At 46.0% G+C, this 17,266-nt stretch overlaps 1 long non-coding RNA gene across 2 annotated transcripts in view; it reads right to left on the bottom strand.

Annotated features, from left to right (window-relative positions):
- Positions 1-1,293: 1,293 nt before the first annotated feature.
- Positions 1,294-17,266, bottom strand: part of LOC119373199 (uncharacterized) — a 61,215-nt gene continuing 45,242 nt past the window's right edge. The window contains exons 2-4 of one of the 2 annotated variants that reach the window (XR_005179779.2): positions 14,421-14,609; positions 11,860-11,954; positions 1,294-1,510 (exon numbers count right to left, since the gene is read on the bottom strand). This is a non-coding gene — a long non-coding RNA (uncharacterized LOC119373199). The remainder of the gene's footprint in view (positions 1,511-11,859; positions 11,955-14,420; positions 14,610-17,266) is intronic. The other variant, XR_005179785.2, reaches the window with a different exon arrangement.

Raw genomic sequence — 17,266 nt, 5'->3', positions numbered from 1 at the left:
TCACTGCGAGGCGCGCTATCCTGAGACGCAGTTGTCGTGCACATCCCCTCTCTTTCACTCCTTTCACTACAGCGCATATTTCTGCGCTAGCAGGACGAGCCCGGAGCTGGCGGTGGTCATACCCCATAGAGAAAGATATGAACTCGCCCTGATATCCGTCGCGTACGGGTACGGCGTCCAACTCCAAGCAATTCCCAATGCTTCAAACCCGGGCAGGAGGCGTCTCCACCCCATCGAGGCAGAAATGAACTTGCCCGCTTCACTCCGGCTCACAGTCTACTGCTGATATTGCCTCATGCGTGCCACGGCATCGTCTTGTTGCTTAATTTGTTCGTGTTTGTTTTTTGCCGCGCTGTTTCATTGTGTTGCCGTATAAACGCATCTCTCCTTACATTTGATAAACGAGTAGTTTTCGTCGCCTGTAGTATCAATCGCAACTTTCTTTGTATTTTGTTCAACCCTCAGATTTTACTCGTTTCTTGTGGAAGTGCTGCATTGTAATATGCGCTGCTTATTTCCTGACTGGTTCTTCGTGCCGTTCTGTTTTACTCTTTAGCAAATACAATATTGTTTACCAATGAGAGAGAGAGAAAAAAATATATTATAAGGCAGAAAGGGTGGCCTGCCCTGCCTGCTACTCTGCACCGGGGAAAACGCAACGGGGGAAAAAGAGTGATGAAGTACGATGATAGGGAGAGGATTAGGTAATCCGTATATACATAATAAGACACGTTTGCTAGCGTAAAGCTGACAAGGACGCTAGTAACTATCTTTTATTACGCTGTATACCAACTAGCCCAACTGTCCGTCTTATAGGGTATATACCATTTTCGTAACTGTTCATCTAGCTTTCCTGTGATGCAGTTATCTCAATTAATGACAGCTAGTCACTTCTTCAAACAGAGTGTTCAAGTGCGGTTTGCTTGCGCTGGGACGCGGAAAATGTAGACTCGGCTCTCTTGACTCGAACAGGCATAATAGAGAGCCCGCGTGCAACTACGACCTCGTCTCCACTTGGAGCACGAAAGTTGCTGCCATTAGTTGAGAGAAAATGTAGCGCAGGAATGGGCACTCGCGAATTGTGAGAAGGGTCGACCCTTTATGTAATCCGCAACTTTACGCGTCGGTTTACCGAACGTCTAGCATCCAGTGCATACTATTGAAGAAGTGACCTTGTAGCATTTAGTAACACTGTATGGTCGCATATTTAGGGAGAAATAGCGCTTTCAGCTAGAGGCCCCCGTCTTCTGCTGTGACAAGAAAGAAGGACAGTCGCGAAATTTATGTTGTAATGTCTAATACACTAGATAGCGCTCACAGTTCAGGTTGTACGCACCATTGAAAAGGTGCCAGTGGCGCCAGCAACGATCAGATGAAACCTGCGGAGTATACTGGCGCAGCTGCTGTTTATTCTAGCCGAGAGGCAGAAACTTATATCACTCCCGCAGTTGCCTGTACCGATGGTCTTTTTGAGGCCAGTATGTTTCCGTGTAATCCCTGCATGGGTGACCTAAAAAAAAAAAAAAAATGATCGTGTCAGTCCGCAATTATAGCATTATGTAGGGCTTCCACAATATCTAACCGACAAACCGAGAAAAGATGCCGTGCTTACGAGAGCGAGCGTCTTATTTTATTTCTCTTCCTTCTCGTCTCTCTTTTACCTTTCTCGGGATTGCCTCACCCTCCGCCACACTGCATGTTTCAGGTGCGACTTTCCAATTGTGGTCCCCGAAAGCGCCTCCGGTTTCGATGAGCTCGAGTAGGCAGGCTTCGAGAAAATATGACCTGCTGCCGAATAGTTTAGGGATGATGGCCACAGATGCTTAAATCCGCGACATCAACCAACGACGACGGGCCCGTCATTGACACTTTCGAAAGTGGGAATTTTCGATCGTCAGCGCGTCTGATAAAAAGATTTGGGTCCATATCAAACACGAACGATGCCTCTCAAACAAAGAGATATCGGTTTTAAAGCACCCACACAAAAATGTCGATTAATCGATTAAAACATTCCACCGAAAGCAATTAATCGATTAAAGGCTAAATCGATTAACGATTAATCGATTAAAAATTTTAGTCGACCATCCCTAGTGGGGCTGGCTTGCAGATGCTCAGCGACGAAAACTTCAAAGTCAAATTAAAATATTTTATACGTGTTCTCCGACTCCAGTGTGTGGACAGCGTTGACAACACCAACGAAGCAAAAAATGTCTCTTTTGCGATGTCTCAAAATCGTGTCAGTACTCCTTTAATTATTGCAAAGAAGCCAAAATTTCGCAGAGTTACCGACCTAGACATCAATGCTTTGAAAAAAGGTTTAACACCTGAAAGATCAGTGACTGTCAGTGAGACGGACTACTTGTGCTACGCGTGCTTTTGCTACCATTGCAATGAAAGATCTTCACGGAACGCGCTGTTGGACGATGACATTCTTATGCCCCCTGAAAAAGAAATCGACGTCGTTGACCAGATCACTGCGACTACCGGTGCACGTGCGTTTAGGTCACCCGAGAGGTGTTGCTGTTTCGAACTCAGTCGGTCTGAGGACGCGAAAACGAGCTCTCACTGCGCCGTCTCTTACAACGAGCATCTCGGATGCGCGCGCGCCTGCTTGGTATCCTCGCGCTCGTGGCCGCTGCAGTGACCAAATAATTTCAAAATGAACGTCTTCAGTGCCGGCGACACCTTTTTTGGTACTGCTCACCTTTTAATAAAAAGAAATTCAATCCTGCCAGCATTTTATACACTTGCTGGGCAAGAAGTCGGAATCACCAATCCTTGCCTATGGGTCTCATTGGAGGGGCCGTAACTATTAGTGCAACGAAATTATGCAATATGTTTTCAATGATTCTGAAAGCTGATGTGGAGGAGAATAAGTGGACAAAGTTGAAGAAATATAAAAAAAATGTTTTTTTTTTAACTGTCGTCAGAAGTTTCCATTGTTCGGTGTTTTCTTGAACGTAGCCCGATTGTATCTCTTTACTGAAAAGTTATATAAATATAAGATTCGGCAGTTTGGTAGATAAGTATGCGAAGAACGTAATGCGGAATTTTTGTTGCTCTGCTACAAGGCTTTCTTGAGATAAAGACCTTCAAAATAAAGAAAATAACGTTTCCTGGGCCAATTTTGAGGTTTTTTATAAAAACATCTACGCTACACATAAAAATTAAACATAGCTGAGCGGAAGCAAAAACATGCATATATTTAGTTAAAGAAATTTCAGCTACCTAACTTTAATATAATTTGTGCAATTCATAACTAAAGTTGGCCAAAAGAGCAGAGCGGATGAGCGCTCCACTCCACCTCTTCGTCATTATTGATTTCCTGTGCTTCGAAAAAATTTTTGGCGGCAAAACAAATTGCCGATCTCTTCTTTCCACTCATCAGGCAATAATATATAAAATTTTGAAATAAATTTAAGAGGTCGACCAGCCATCGTCTGTTCGATCTTACGTGGAATCACCCTAAGGGTGTTAGTTATAGACACGGCACAACCCCCTTAAGGGTGTAAAGTGGTTTACTGTGCAGCGATCCGTTGTATCGATGTTTGTCGTCCAGAACCAATCTCCGAGCTTATCAAATTCTCGAATGGCATCGAGTAGCAGGCCCTATTAATTCGATTCTCGCTCGAAAGCTCGTTTACTCTCACACCCGTGCACGCAGTCTCTGAAACCGCTCCTCTCCACGGCCGTCTCCATGGATGGCGGTCACACTGAGGGCTCTTAAGATATGTGTACACGAATGTACTGCGATCCCCGCGCGCAGCCGTGTGCGATCGAAGTGCGGCGGGTCCTCCGGCGCTGCAGCACCGCGCCAGCCGTCGGAAGCGCCTTCCGAGTGCGCGCGAGGCATGTGCCCAGAGCGCTTCGACGAGCCTGGCCCCTTTTGTTTGGCTTCCGCGTTCCTGCGCATCTCGCATTCTTTTCTACCCGTTTCGGAGCTCGGCTCCGTTGCTTCTTTTTGTTCATAGGCGCCAATGTCTTCGTACGAGGCCGTGTCGCAATTGTGCGCGAAAAGGATGGACTGCTGCTGTCCGTCGGCGCCGTGCCTCCTTTCTATCGCTGTAATTCTGACCAGCCTGATACATGCAGCGACGACTGTCCCACTCATAAAGGGAAAGAGGGCAGGGGGATGCAAAGTATGGCACATAGAACTCTACGCAAAATAAGTAGCCAAGATTAACGGCAGTGGCGGAGATCGGAAATTGTACGACGGCTGCCAGTACACATGTTTAATTATTACTAATTAATTAATTGTGCGTGGTGTATAGTTGCGAGACTAAGGTCACTCACCATCCAAGGAACATCGGTCCACTTCGTAACACTTCCGAGACGAGCATGCGCTTTCCCCTTCGAGATTATTAAGTTAAGCGGCGAAATATATACTTCGCCTATTGCGTACGTTTGTTCCGCGGCATTCGAATAATGCTTCGTGGGAAAAGGTGCGTATAAACGCCCCTGCATTTCAGCGTACGCTTCACGATAACAGATTCACTCAATCAGCTCAAACATCAGATACCGCAGCTGGGTTTCTTGTGTGTTGGGTATATGTTCAGGTTGCGGGACGTGTTCCTGAACAACTGACCCGTCGCCTTGGTAGTTCAGTCGTTCAGTGGCCGTGTTGTAGCTTAGCTGAGCTTGAGGTCGCGATTTCGATTCCGACCGCCGCGTTTCAATGTAGGGGAAATGCAAAAACGATTGCGCTCTGCAGAAAAACTTAGGCGCGCGTTACAAAACAGCGGTTGGTAAAAACGTATGCGGAGTGCCCCCCCCCCCCCCCCCCCTATGTACACCGCGGCGTGACTCATAATCGCATCGTATTTCTGGCACGTAAGTCAGTATAGAATTTAATGTTCATCTTTCATAAACGCTCTCCCTGCCCCACAAGTGGTTCGAAGCCTCGTCGAATATACTTGTCGCCAATGCTGCCCACAAAAGATGGTTCTTTGTTCACAAAGCGTCCGGGGAGTTGTAGCCGACTAGCCGTCATGATTGGCACAATATGAAGCTTAAAGTTAAAGCCATATCGCATGATGCCACTTAAGCGCCGTCGGTTTCTTTTCCGCCAGGTGACACGCATGCGCCGCTCTTCTCCGCGAATCTCCCGAGCGCAAGAACTGCGAAAGCACTCTTCGTGCCTTGGAAAAAAAAAAAAAAAAAAGGACAGCCTGTCAGCAGCTCGCGAGAGAGAAGCCAGACGAGTGATGAAAACGCGCAACTTCCCGACGAGGCGTACACAGCGGCGCGCGATGTCAAGGAAAAATAATAAGAAATAATAAAAAATAAAGCTGCCGTTTTCTGAATTCCACCCTGTCAATGAATAATAGATATGCTCTCGTACAGCAGGAACTGAGCTTTTGGGGCTCCTTGGCGCATTTTGGCCGGCGTCCGATGCCGTGAATGGCCTGGTCGCGCCCAAACGGTCCTGCATGGCTGCTGACACTCAGCACGTGTAGTGCGCTGCCTTCGCGAGACTACCAAGAAGGAGCGGTACAGAACGCGACGACGTGGTGCAACCACCATCGTTTGCTTTTTTTTTTCTTTTCCCCCTATCATTTCCATTTTTAAACTGGTACTGATAAAAGCTTATCCTGACGAACGCTGAGAAGACGCATTGTGGCGCCCTTTTGTTTCTTGGCTCTTTCGCGGTTCCTGTCGCTTAAAATAGGCGGAGCTCTGCCCGCGGAGGGCCCTGACATGGTGCTTGTTTTGCCTTTCGTGCCGTTGTGCGGGTGTTGGCGGCTCTTATTAAAAAAAGAAAATGGGGGAGGATGGAGGGGTCCGACTAGCTATAGCTGGCCGCCAGCCATTGCAACATGGGCTCGCAGACGGTCACGTGTGCGCCCCGCGCGCGCGCCCAATGTCCAGGCCCGGCGGTGCGATGACGCCATGCGGCCTCGAAGTGACGCCGCCGTTTTGGCGGCCGTCCAGGGAAAAGGTGCGCGTGGTGTAGTAGCCGGCGCTTTTCTGCTGCTGCTGGTAGCAGTGGTGGTGCCAGGGCGGGACCCTTCTTCGCTCTCGTTTCGCCACTAGTTGACAGTCGGGCGGGGCTTCTGCCTCTTTGTCTTAGCCGCTGCGCTCACCTGGTTGGCTGCTCTCTTTTATGCCTCCCGGTATCCGAACGAGTGCAGTGACTGATGCCGTCGCGCTGGGAGGACGGCTTGCCCGCATGACGTCCGCGCGCGTGCTCCCTGCGACGCTCTGTCCGGAGAAAGTCGCGAATGCTCGCGCTTCGCTATTTCGAATACTCATCACGAAAGCTCGCAGCGCTCGACATCCACACCGCTGACGAAGCTCGTCAAGCCGCGAGCAACGATGGCTGTGACGTCCCGCTGCTTCAGCATGCAGAGGACCATGCGCGCGCGTATTCCTTGTTGAGAAATTTTTTGCGCGATCCCCGAAGTTGCTGTATCTCGCGCGTGCCGTCGATCCCAGCCCGTGTCGTCAAAGCAGGCGGCAGTGCAATGTGCAAGGTTAAACGGCACTTCTCCGGTAATTGTGAGCTTTGACTGCTGTTACAACTACTTCTGCTGCCGTTTGTGTTTTGACGCATTATTGTCATAGCAAAATGACTATATTGTAGCAGAACAAAACTTAAAGTTCAGTGTGAAGGAAATATTCATTCCATGTTTTCACTGGTGATATTAGTTTACTGTCGCGGGCTGCAGGCTCGGTTAGACCTGTGAGGGGAAAGAAAGAAAGAAAGAAAGAAAGAAAGAAAGAAAGAAAGAAAGAAAGAAAGAAAGAAAGAAAGAAAGAAAGAAAGAAAGAAAGAAAGAAAGAAAGAAAGAAAGAAAGAAAGAAAGAAAGAAAAAGCCATCTGTGACTCTGACGCACGAAAAACTTCTCTCGCGTACTTTGTGGTTACTTTGTGGCTAGTTCTCTCGCGTACTTTGTCATATCACCGCAATCCTTCTCTAGCACAAGCGGCTAGTGCAACATCTTCATTCAACCACGAACCATTTTTGTCTGAAAGGTGTATTTACTGTAATGAAGAACACATATATGATTTGCTTGAATTTTTTTTTTCTGAGAGTTAGTTGATAATGTGAGTCTCCTTGACCGGTCCATTTCCTCTAGACACAGATACACCTCCTTCGCTAACGTGTCGTGTACTTCCCTGAATCAGTTTTTAATGCTTTTTGCTCCCGCTTTTAGACAGCTCCTTCCACACTGCGAACAACCACAACGTCTCCAACGTAGGATCCCTGAGTAAGTGCTAGTTTCTTGTCGTAGCTAGTATGCTGGCGTGGTCATATATGAAAGCACCTTGAACTTCCTACTTCACCACGTTGTCGAATTTCCCTTGGCAGGCACTGCGACGTTGCAAAACGACGCTCCTTTCGTTAATCTCATTGGGATAAATTTCTTCGACGGTAGACCGGTTGGGGAGCTTCCGTGCTGCATTGCATTCGTCTGTATCGCAAGTCTGAGGTCTCGTGCCCTTGCCTGTTCACAAGGCCGCAATCGACCACAATAATGTTTTTTTTTTTTTTTTTAACATATACTATGCAACGTTTTACAGGTGTTTCCATTGCAGTTTGTACGGAAACAGTGACATCCTTGGAGTGCACCGAATTGACCGTGGCGACCTCATAAGGAAGACTACTTTATTAATTGACCTGCACGTGCTACTAAATTGCGATATAAGTGATTGTGTGAAATGAACTGCGGGAAATTCATGGCGCTTCGCGTAGGAGACACGTGAAGTCGTGGATATGCGTTGCGAGCTCGAAAGAAGCTTTTATGAAACGTATCAACATAAAAGCATACCGCGTATACCTGTTGGCGGTCATTGTGTTGTTCTTGAGTCTCTCTTTCAAAGCGCATTTAGCACTTATTTGGCTATAGGTCCCTGCCATTTGGATCGACCGACTGACCGACCGACCGGGTATCAACGCCAACAGGACTCGGGATGCAATTTAACCGCGAATGACGTCGCACACTCACGTGCGCACGAGTGAGGCCAGCGCAACACATATATGTACTGCACCGGATAAACATAAATAAAAAAAAATGTTCCGCCGGCTCGATTTGAAATTTGAGCCTCTAGTACACCGACGCGGGACATTGTGTTGATGGTATTCTATTCCGCGTGACGAGGCATGCGCCTGTGGCGTGTGTCTCGTCACGCGGAATAGAATACCGTCAACAATAGACAGTTATAGTTTAGCGTTAGCGTGATAGCGGGGGTTAAGGGAATTCGCAACTTTCACGTACCGTGGCGCCGCCGAGTGGTGGCCGCCGGAAGCTCTGTTGAGATTATTGAAATGTTGGACCCGCTGGAGTCAGCGAATGTTGCCACTTGTTTTGTCTCGTTTGGGGTCGTTTCGCGACGGTGTGCACGGTCTGGATATTGGCTTGACACTTTCGGTTCCTCAATGTGAACGGAAAATAAATAGAAAAAGGCAAATGATTTTACTGCGGGCCCCGATGCTCACAGCGTACAGCGGGAGGCAAAGCAAAAGCCTCCCCTTCCGATTAGCGCCTCGAAAAGCCGTGAGTGGTTAAGCGGGTTAAACTTCGCAAGCAAATAACCAAGGCCCATGAATGTATGCAGAATCCCATTTTTGTGTCCGACTATATGTCTACCACCTCATATCACCTTTCTCGCGCTTCGTTCCTCCGCTCGACACAGTCGCTGTGCAGACAGTACCAGAACTGATTAGGAATGCGTTCCGCCTCTAGCATATAATGAAAAGTCCGGTTTCAAAGTGTCCATTGCACCATTCCACATCTAAAGTGGCTGTGATGTGCCTCCGTGACCTTCATATCTTCAGCACTTTTTGTTCGATATTACTTTCTGATGGCGCTGATTTTTTTTTTTTTTGTCCCTGCCCGCACGATGTTACTTATTGCACTTCTCATAAACACCAAAAGCGTAGGATGATAATGGAAACGTCACATCTTAAACGTGAAAATTGCGTGTTGCCGCTGGTTTCATTCGCTGCTTGTCGACCTATTGTGGCATTCCGCTGTTTTTTTTTTTCTCTCTTTTTACCAAGAAAGCGCAATAAAATCGTATTTTTGATAATCGCACGTGCCTCAAGTCGTTCTTGTGTTTCGGTCTCGAAGGGCAACAAATTTTTTTTTTCTTTACTTACATTACTTCGTGCTTTGAAGTGAGCTGAGCAAGCTACGCGGCAGAATGCAATGCAAGCAGAAATGAGATAAAGCACGTCTCCGAGAATGTCTCTGATATTACTGAGAGATCTTTACTGAGACTCCTACTACCATATTGTGCTAACAACACAGCGGGGGTTGCAACGCGCGATTACGCGACGCGAGCAACGTGTGTTTGCTTTATTTACAATTGTGTGCATATTTATCTTCATAATGAGGTTCCAATAACGTACCCGACATTCCTCTACTTATTATAATATGTCAACGCCATCCTGCTTTCACAAAAACATAAATCGGAGTGCTACCGAAGCGCAAAGAACTGAACTCTTCGCCAAACGTGTACATTCCTAAACCGTCTGCAGCGGGCCGATAATCTCAACGACCACCATGTTGGATGTACAGTCGAGCCACCTATAGGCCGTAAAAGTTGCGAATGGCGTTACCGTGCCGCAAACGTTGGTTGCGGAAAGCGTGTTTTAGTTTAGCGGGATAGCGTTTACGTGCCCAAGCCGGGACGGTGGCGCCACCTAGCGAAGGGTGAATGCGTTAAAAAAAGTGAAAAGAATAAAACCGAGAATGCTTGCCTGTATCCCCGCACGCAGCAATATTACTCCTTTTTTTAGTGAAAATAAAAGTAAATAAATATGAACTAAGCACCAAAAGCGAAAATTTTCATGTTGCAGACTTGTTTACACCGACTTTCGAAATAGGAAGCGATCTCAAAAACTACGCTAAGTTATCCGTAATACCGTGTCGTCGAAGCTACCTGAAGGCAAGCGAAGCCATTTCGCACAGTCGTTTGCAACGAAAGAAGTGGATCCGTCCACATCTACGCTCGAAGTTCGAAGCGGGCGTCGAAAACCGCCGCCAGGTTTTACGTACACTACGTTAACCACGCAAACACGCTAACGCTAAAACGCTACGGGTCGCGTACGGTACTGCGCATGCGCATTTCGGTCCCGCTATTCCGGTAAGCCCGCTATTCCGTTAAGCCCGCTAAACTATAACTGTCTAATGTCCCGCGTCGGTACTGTGGCGTGTGCCTCGTCACGCGGAATAGAACACCTTGAACAATGTCCCGCGTTTTCCCCAACGCTGATTGCATACTAGTATATCGCGCTTTCCACAACGTTTTCCCGCAAAGACGCTTGGCGCGTTTTCCACAACGCTGATTACTCGAGACGCCGTTCACTCGAATGTCGGTGCAGACCACCACGAAGAGAAAACAAACAAACAAACAAAACAGGTCCCAGAAAAATGTAAACGCTCCCAAGTAGAGAAAACCTCGCCATACCAGCAAGGTATGGCTCACATTATGAATGTGTGATTTTGGAAGTAGCGACAGGTGTGCACAATTACTTAATTAAAACAACAACAACAACTCAGAAACCGTTCAGGGCATCGCTCAAACAATGCAGGGAGATAAGGAGCACATGTGAGTTCCGGAAGCAATAACAGGTGACCACAATTACAGAATTCAAAAAGAAAAAGAGAAGAAAAAAAGCTCATAAAGGCCAAGGTGGTTTTCACCCATGCCGTGACCATATAAACGACAGCTTCTCGAACTGTAGCGCACTCCCACACAGGGGCGTAGCCAGAAATTTTTTTCGGGGGGGGGGGGGGGGGTTCAACCATACTTTATGTATGTTCGTGCGTGGGTTTGTATGTGCGCATGTATCTATGCGCAAGCAAAACTGAAAAATTTCGGGGGGGGGGGGGAGGTTGAACCCCCCCCCCCCCTGGCTACGCCCCTGCTCCCACAGCCTGAGTAGGACGGACTCGAGGTTTTCTGTTTGTGTGCATACTGCGTTGTAAGCAGAGCTTACGTGTAAAACGAACGAATAAAAGGTATATTCTATAGGAATGACGTAAATATGAACTAATGAAGGAAGAGAATTTTCGATGGCTCGTTTCTTTGTTCACAAAACCAGCAGATGATGTGGCTTCACTATCTGCTGGTTTTCATTAAGGTTGCGTCAAATAAATATGAATTGTATGACAAATGAAGGTATGCGTACAACTTGGCAAATACTTCGCACAGCACTTGAGAGCAAATTAGGTTCTGTTTAGGAGACGAAGAATTAAACAGACTACGTAACAATGACAAAGGAGCAAGAACAGCATCGAAAAATGGTGCGGACGTGCATATCTATTAAGCTTAATAAGCATGGTGGAGTTCTATGGTTCATGCAAAGGCGTCCTTTCAGTGCATCAGGTTGCAAGATCAAATGACATATACCTGCTTCTAAATAAAGACAAGATAAAAGGATATACTGAATTTGATTGGAGTATTTTAGAGAAAAATGAGCAATTTTGGAAACATGTTTTTTGCTATTCCCTTAGAAAGTGCGTTGAACTTGTGAATTAGAAATTATTCGCAAGGTTCTCTGTCATAGTAGCGGAAGAATGCCGATTTAAAGTAGTTGTCTTGAACTTCTCGATAGTGTGACCAAGAGTGCTTACGTGTTAATACGTAGCCTAAATGGGGTTTGTGTCAGTCTGATGTGTTGTGCGCTGCAAATATGTCGCATTTGTAGTGTCCTTGCATTCTGAATGAGAATGAATACCCTATGATGTCGGCCATCTTGGTAGTGCTCAGGTTTCACGCATAGTGCGCAATTATAGGACGTTGGTGGCTCGCCTGTAATAACACACGCGGAGGTTCAGGAATAATCTACCGCATTCGCTCGCTTTGAAGGGGTATAGTGTACGATGTTTCCCCAGAATATTACTTACGTAAGGGTTTGATGCTGAAGCTGAACATTCCCAGGATTTTGGGACATTTGTACGTGGCGCCATCTGTCGGCAGCAGCAACGGCGTCTTCCCATAACTGAATGGAAAAGAGAAAAAAAATCAGAAATAAGGTCATATCTGCCGAAAAAAATTAGTTACCAAAAAACACTCCCGGTTCCCTACAGCAGATACACGCTGTAACATTCTGGTAATATTGCAGTATCGTGCATTAGGAACACATGGGGTCATATTGTAAAATATTAATCGCTCTGGGAAGCCACGCAATCTGTAGTGCGACACTGCAATTTTATGAGAACATTCCAGTGGGTCTCTGCTGTATAGAACCGGGAGTCATTTTTGATAAGCAGCTTTTTTTCGTCAGATATGATTTTTTTCGCCTATGTCCCATTCAGTTACGACAGATCGCCGCTGCCACCGGCGAGAGATGGCGCTACGTGCACATGTCCCCAAATCGTGATCATGTATGTGAGGATATAAGGTTAGTTCGTGATTCCGAGAGCGCTGGCTTGTTGTTCGTGAGCCCAGGACGATCAAGGTTATCAGCTTTCTGAATCGCGTCGCTGATTACAGAGAAAGGATATCGCTGGCGCATTAACTCGCTACGAAGTTGTTCACAGCTCAGCCAAATTATTGTCTTCATTTTCGGTGCATACACAAGCGAAGTGCTTGGCTGCACGGAATAGCTTCTTTGCAATGCTTTGCATGACTGCTGTCACAATGTAACTATATTGGTGCTGATCTGATGGTTTTCTGTAGACGGATATGTCGAGATTGTTGTTGAACACACTTGCTGAACATTATTTATGCCTTTCATCTTCTCATATGTACATACTCATCATCACCGCATGCTTTTGGGTGTGGGGCTCATACTCGGGACAATAAAGAAGAGTCTTGAGGGTCCTAAACGTTGCCTCACAATATATATACATAGTAAAGGGAAAATAATCACGTGTACCCCAACAGAATATGGAAGAAAGAAAATACGACTTTAGTTATGTTTTCACTAACGGTTCGTCTGGTGGACCAGACACACCTGTACCATATATATATATATATATATATATATATATATATATATATATATATATATATATATATATATATATATATATATATATATATATATATATATATATTAGGGGTGTGCGAATATTCGAAAGTTGCGAATATTCGTCGAATATTACATTCGAAATATTCGTATTCGATTCGAAAATCGTGTATTCGAAAAGTTTCGAATATTCGATAACTTCGAATATTCGAAAAATTCGAATATGCGAATCGATTATCATGCATAAAATAACTCGTCTTCCACATTTCTGCTGCGTTCGTATCGCTAAAAACGTTGCCGAGAGGAGCGATAAACATCCTAAGTACACGGAGGCACGATATCTGCCTGCGACGAGCGCCCCAATACGTATGATTTATTGCTGGTGCATCTCCGACGTGCAGCGCTGTTGGCGATCATGTAACCGTACATTTTGAATATTATGCGGCCGTAACGTGCCGCACTACCACTCGTTCACTATGCGGGACCACTTCTGAACAAAGACAGTGACCCACGTGACTGGTGGCGGACTGTTCAGATACCCCAGTCTGGCAAAGCTTTGCCCCATGTAACTCCCTATACCACCCACTTCTGTTCCAAGCGAGCGTGCCTTTTCAGTGGCAGGGGGGGGGGGGGTGTGTCTCCGTTAGAAGGGAGCGCCTGCTGCCTGATCATGTGGAGCAACTCATATTTCTTCATGATAACATCTAGTCATTACTTTCATTGTGTCGTGATATTTGCTTGTGTTGTGATGTGCATTGTGCTAGCCTGGACATGGTGTTCTGGAGATAGCAGTGCATGTTGTGTTGCCAGTCAGGCTGTTAATGTTTTTTTTTTTTTTTCAAATAGCTACATGTTAAATAAAATATTGTTACTGTGGAGGCATTTTTCCTTTGATATTCGATATTCGATTCGATATTCGTATTCGAAAAATACCCCTAATATATACATATATATATATATATATATATATATATATATATATATATATATATATATATATGTGTGTGTGTGTGTGTGTGTGTGTGTGTGTGTGTGTGTGTGTGTGTGTGTGTGTGTGTGTGCGCGCGCGTGTGTGTGTGTGTGTTGTGCGCTTTTTTGGGGTGCCACTACTTCAATTTTCGAGCTACATATGTACCGGATCCACGAAACTTTCTCCTTGAATTACACTCAAAACAAAGTTTCTGCGGGTGTCGATGAAGCATGTAATGAAGGCAGAGACACAATTACAAAGCAAGCATGACATGCCGACGTTTCTGCCACGGCATGGCCATCGTCAGAGTAAACGGAGATACAAGTGCTCAGCCGCTTTTATGGACACCCGCACGTATAGTCGCTATCAAAATGACTGGAGGCCGCAGCAGCAGCAGCATAAAGATAGCAGTGACAGCAATAAATCCTAGAGCGAGACAGAAGCCCGAACCACACAGGCGATCAAAAGCTTTCCCCCAAAAAACTGCAGTGACCACAAACTGCGCTACGTGACGCGACACTTACAAATTAAATCACAGCAGCAAGAGTGGCATTTTCTCTCTCTCTGCCCACGGCGCCTTGTTGCCGTACACATCGATCGCAGTAGAGGCGATTGCAGTAGAATCCCCGATGGTTTCTTCGTTTCTTCATGCTTGGACTTTCTGACAAAAGTGAATCACCCGAGTCTTCTTTCACTCCGGAGCGAGCCAGTTCCTGTAACAAGACGGCGTTCGGTTATGCAGTCGTGCCACATGCAGCAGTCGATCAAAGGTGGTGGGGGATGAAGGGGCTGGCGGCTTGGCGCACCACCCACCTCCTTCAACACTGGCGCTGAGCCGTGCTCCCCAAGAACCACCACTTCTCTCTCAGCATAACGACACACTCCCGCCTGCCTTTCCACACCTGTACCATTCCGTTTGCTCCCAGGGTTCTCCGAGGAGTATGGGAGATTATAGACTGCATAAAGGTAGACGAGCAGTAGAACAAAGCAAAAAACAAAAAAAGAACATGGCTGATCTCGCCGTCATAGGAATCGGTATGCCCTAACACGAAAGCGAAACGTGTCTTCGCAGAACTAGTGCTTATTGTGTACTGATATATGAGAGCTTGTATAATGTCTATTCGTGTTTGGCAGCTATAGCATCGTTTGACGTGGATGCTCCCATGTTGACGCCTAGTGGCATGTCTCCATCGCGACTACTAACGCCCATGATCATAATTAAACCGTTGTGGTAGCTGAGTTGTGAACATATATTTGGACACAGCGAATCATGGATCCCGCGTAAAGATGACATCAACCAGCTCCTAATCAACACTGGTACCCGATATGCACTTCTTCAAAACGTCGTCAATTAAAGAGAGAAACGACACAGTGTGCGCTTTCTAGTAATGGGTAACCGACGGCTGTGCTCATGCATACGCTACCACACTGCGCTTCAGCAACACGGGAGGCAGAGGTTCGTATCTTGAGCCGCAAACGCGTGCGTCCCGCTAGCCTCTGTCTCGCTGGACCAAGGCACGACATTCGCCCGTCAAAATCGTGTCCTTTCTGCAACGCGTATTGCAGCAGTTTTGTTAGTCGGTGCTCTCGTTATCGAAGCAGCCGGCGGTGGAGAAATGCCGTTGGTGCATGTGAAAGCTGCACTACTCCGATGAGCCGGCGCACGCTAACACGCAGCGAAAGGCAAAGAACGTAACTACGTCTACGGTGCCTCGGCGACGCCAGCGCGGCCAGTGTCCCTCGCTGGTATCGAGACGCTTTAACCATGAACTCCGATATCGCACGCAATCTCGGAGCAGCGGCCGTGCTCGGAGTAAAGGCCGAACCATATAGAGCGTTTTGGCCGGCGTTTTCTGACGTTGCGTACCTCGGCGTCGTCGCATCATAAGAATCATAAGCCAAGGTGAATCAGTAGGTAATATTTTCCAATCACAACGCATTCTCTCGGTTCCGATATTGCGCGACTACAAAATTGCCGTTTCAGTAAATAACATAATTAATAGAAATTCACCTTTGCCTGCTGATCTTTTTTCAATTCCTAAACGCAATACGCGACATGCTTCGAATGGTAATTTCAATCTGCCCAAATGTTTTAATGTTTACGGAGAAAGACTAATACAATTTAATGGAACAAAAATATGGAACACGGTCCCCCTAGAGATTAAAACGGCACGTAATTTCAGCATGGCATGTAAATCATTTTTTCTGTGGAGTCAAGACATGTAAGCATGTGTGTGTTTGATTCGATTTTCATTGTATTGTTTTTTTTTAAATAAGTGCCTATGTATAGCAAGATAGTTGCAAGCTAATAAGTATGCATGTCTGCAGGAAAAAATGTATTACTGTGTTGTCTGTATTTATATGACTGCTTTTGTTTGGTTTTTCAAAGCTGACCTGTACTTTTTTTTTATGTTGCACATTGTATTGGACCGGCCACTAGCCACTTTAGGCTATCGGTCCAAATAATCCCTGTAATTGCATATATCTATTCATGAAAATAAAGTTTCATTCATTCATTCATTCAGCTAGCGGCTTTCCTGATTCCATAATTGCGGCTATCGCTGAAAAAATGCTTCGTAACATGTCTACGAAAAGCAAAAAAGTAGGAAGCGAAAAACAATGGCAACGACCCGTGGTCATCCCTTATATCCACAAAATATCGCATAGATTAAAGAAGATCGCTAAGAAACACGACGTGCCGGTTTCATATTCAGCCCCTCAAAAATTGCTAGGGTTGTGTAAAAAGGTCAATAACACGCAAGAAACCCAAGAAGGAAAGATATGTAAAATAGGCCACAGACCAAGATTCGTTCAGTGTGATGTAGCAGTATACAGTTTGGCATTAACATGCGGAAAACAATATATTGGACAGACCTCAAGATGCGTTAACACTAGGCTTAGAGAACACCGGTACAACTGTCAACAGATTATCCATCCCGGGAATTTAGCTACTCACTGTAACCAATGCACATGCATACCCCAGTTCGAAAAAACAACTATTGTAAAGCGGATAAAAGACGACAGGGAGAGAATAGTTTACGAAGCTGCTGTCATGGTACCCCTGGGCGCCGAAACATGCGTCAGCGAGCCGTCGATAAAACTATCTCCTGCGGAAATCGAGTTCGTGATGGACGTCACATAGGCGGAGTCAAGTGTACTATCTCTTATTTCCACGTGTTTTTGTGAACCTATATTTATATGTCTACTCATGAATAATAAAAACCAGTTGAAGTTTGCGCTCGTCCTGTTAACACTGTGTCCTGTGTACTTTGTAACGTCTCCCTACCGTAAGCGCATCACCAAGTCTTAGGAGGAGAAAGTGAAGGAGACACCCGTGTGCTTAGATTTAGGTGCACGTTAAAGAACCCCA

This window comes from Rhipicephalus sanguineus, chromosome 1 (assembly GCF_013339695.2).
Source record: "Rhipicephalus sanguineus isolate Rsan-2018 chromosome 1, BIME_Rsan_1.4, whole genome shotgun sequence".
NCBI classification, from domain to species: Eukaryota; Metazoa; Arthropoda; class Arachnida; order Ixodida; family Ixodidae; genus Rhipicephalus; species Rhipicephalus sanguineus.
The sequence above is the reverse complement of the archived record's forward strand: the minus strand, read 5'-3'. Positions and strand labels throughout refer to the sequence as shown.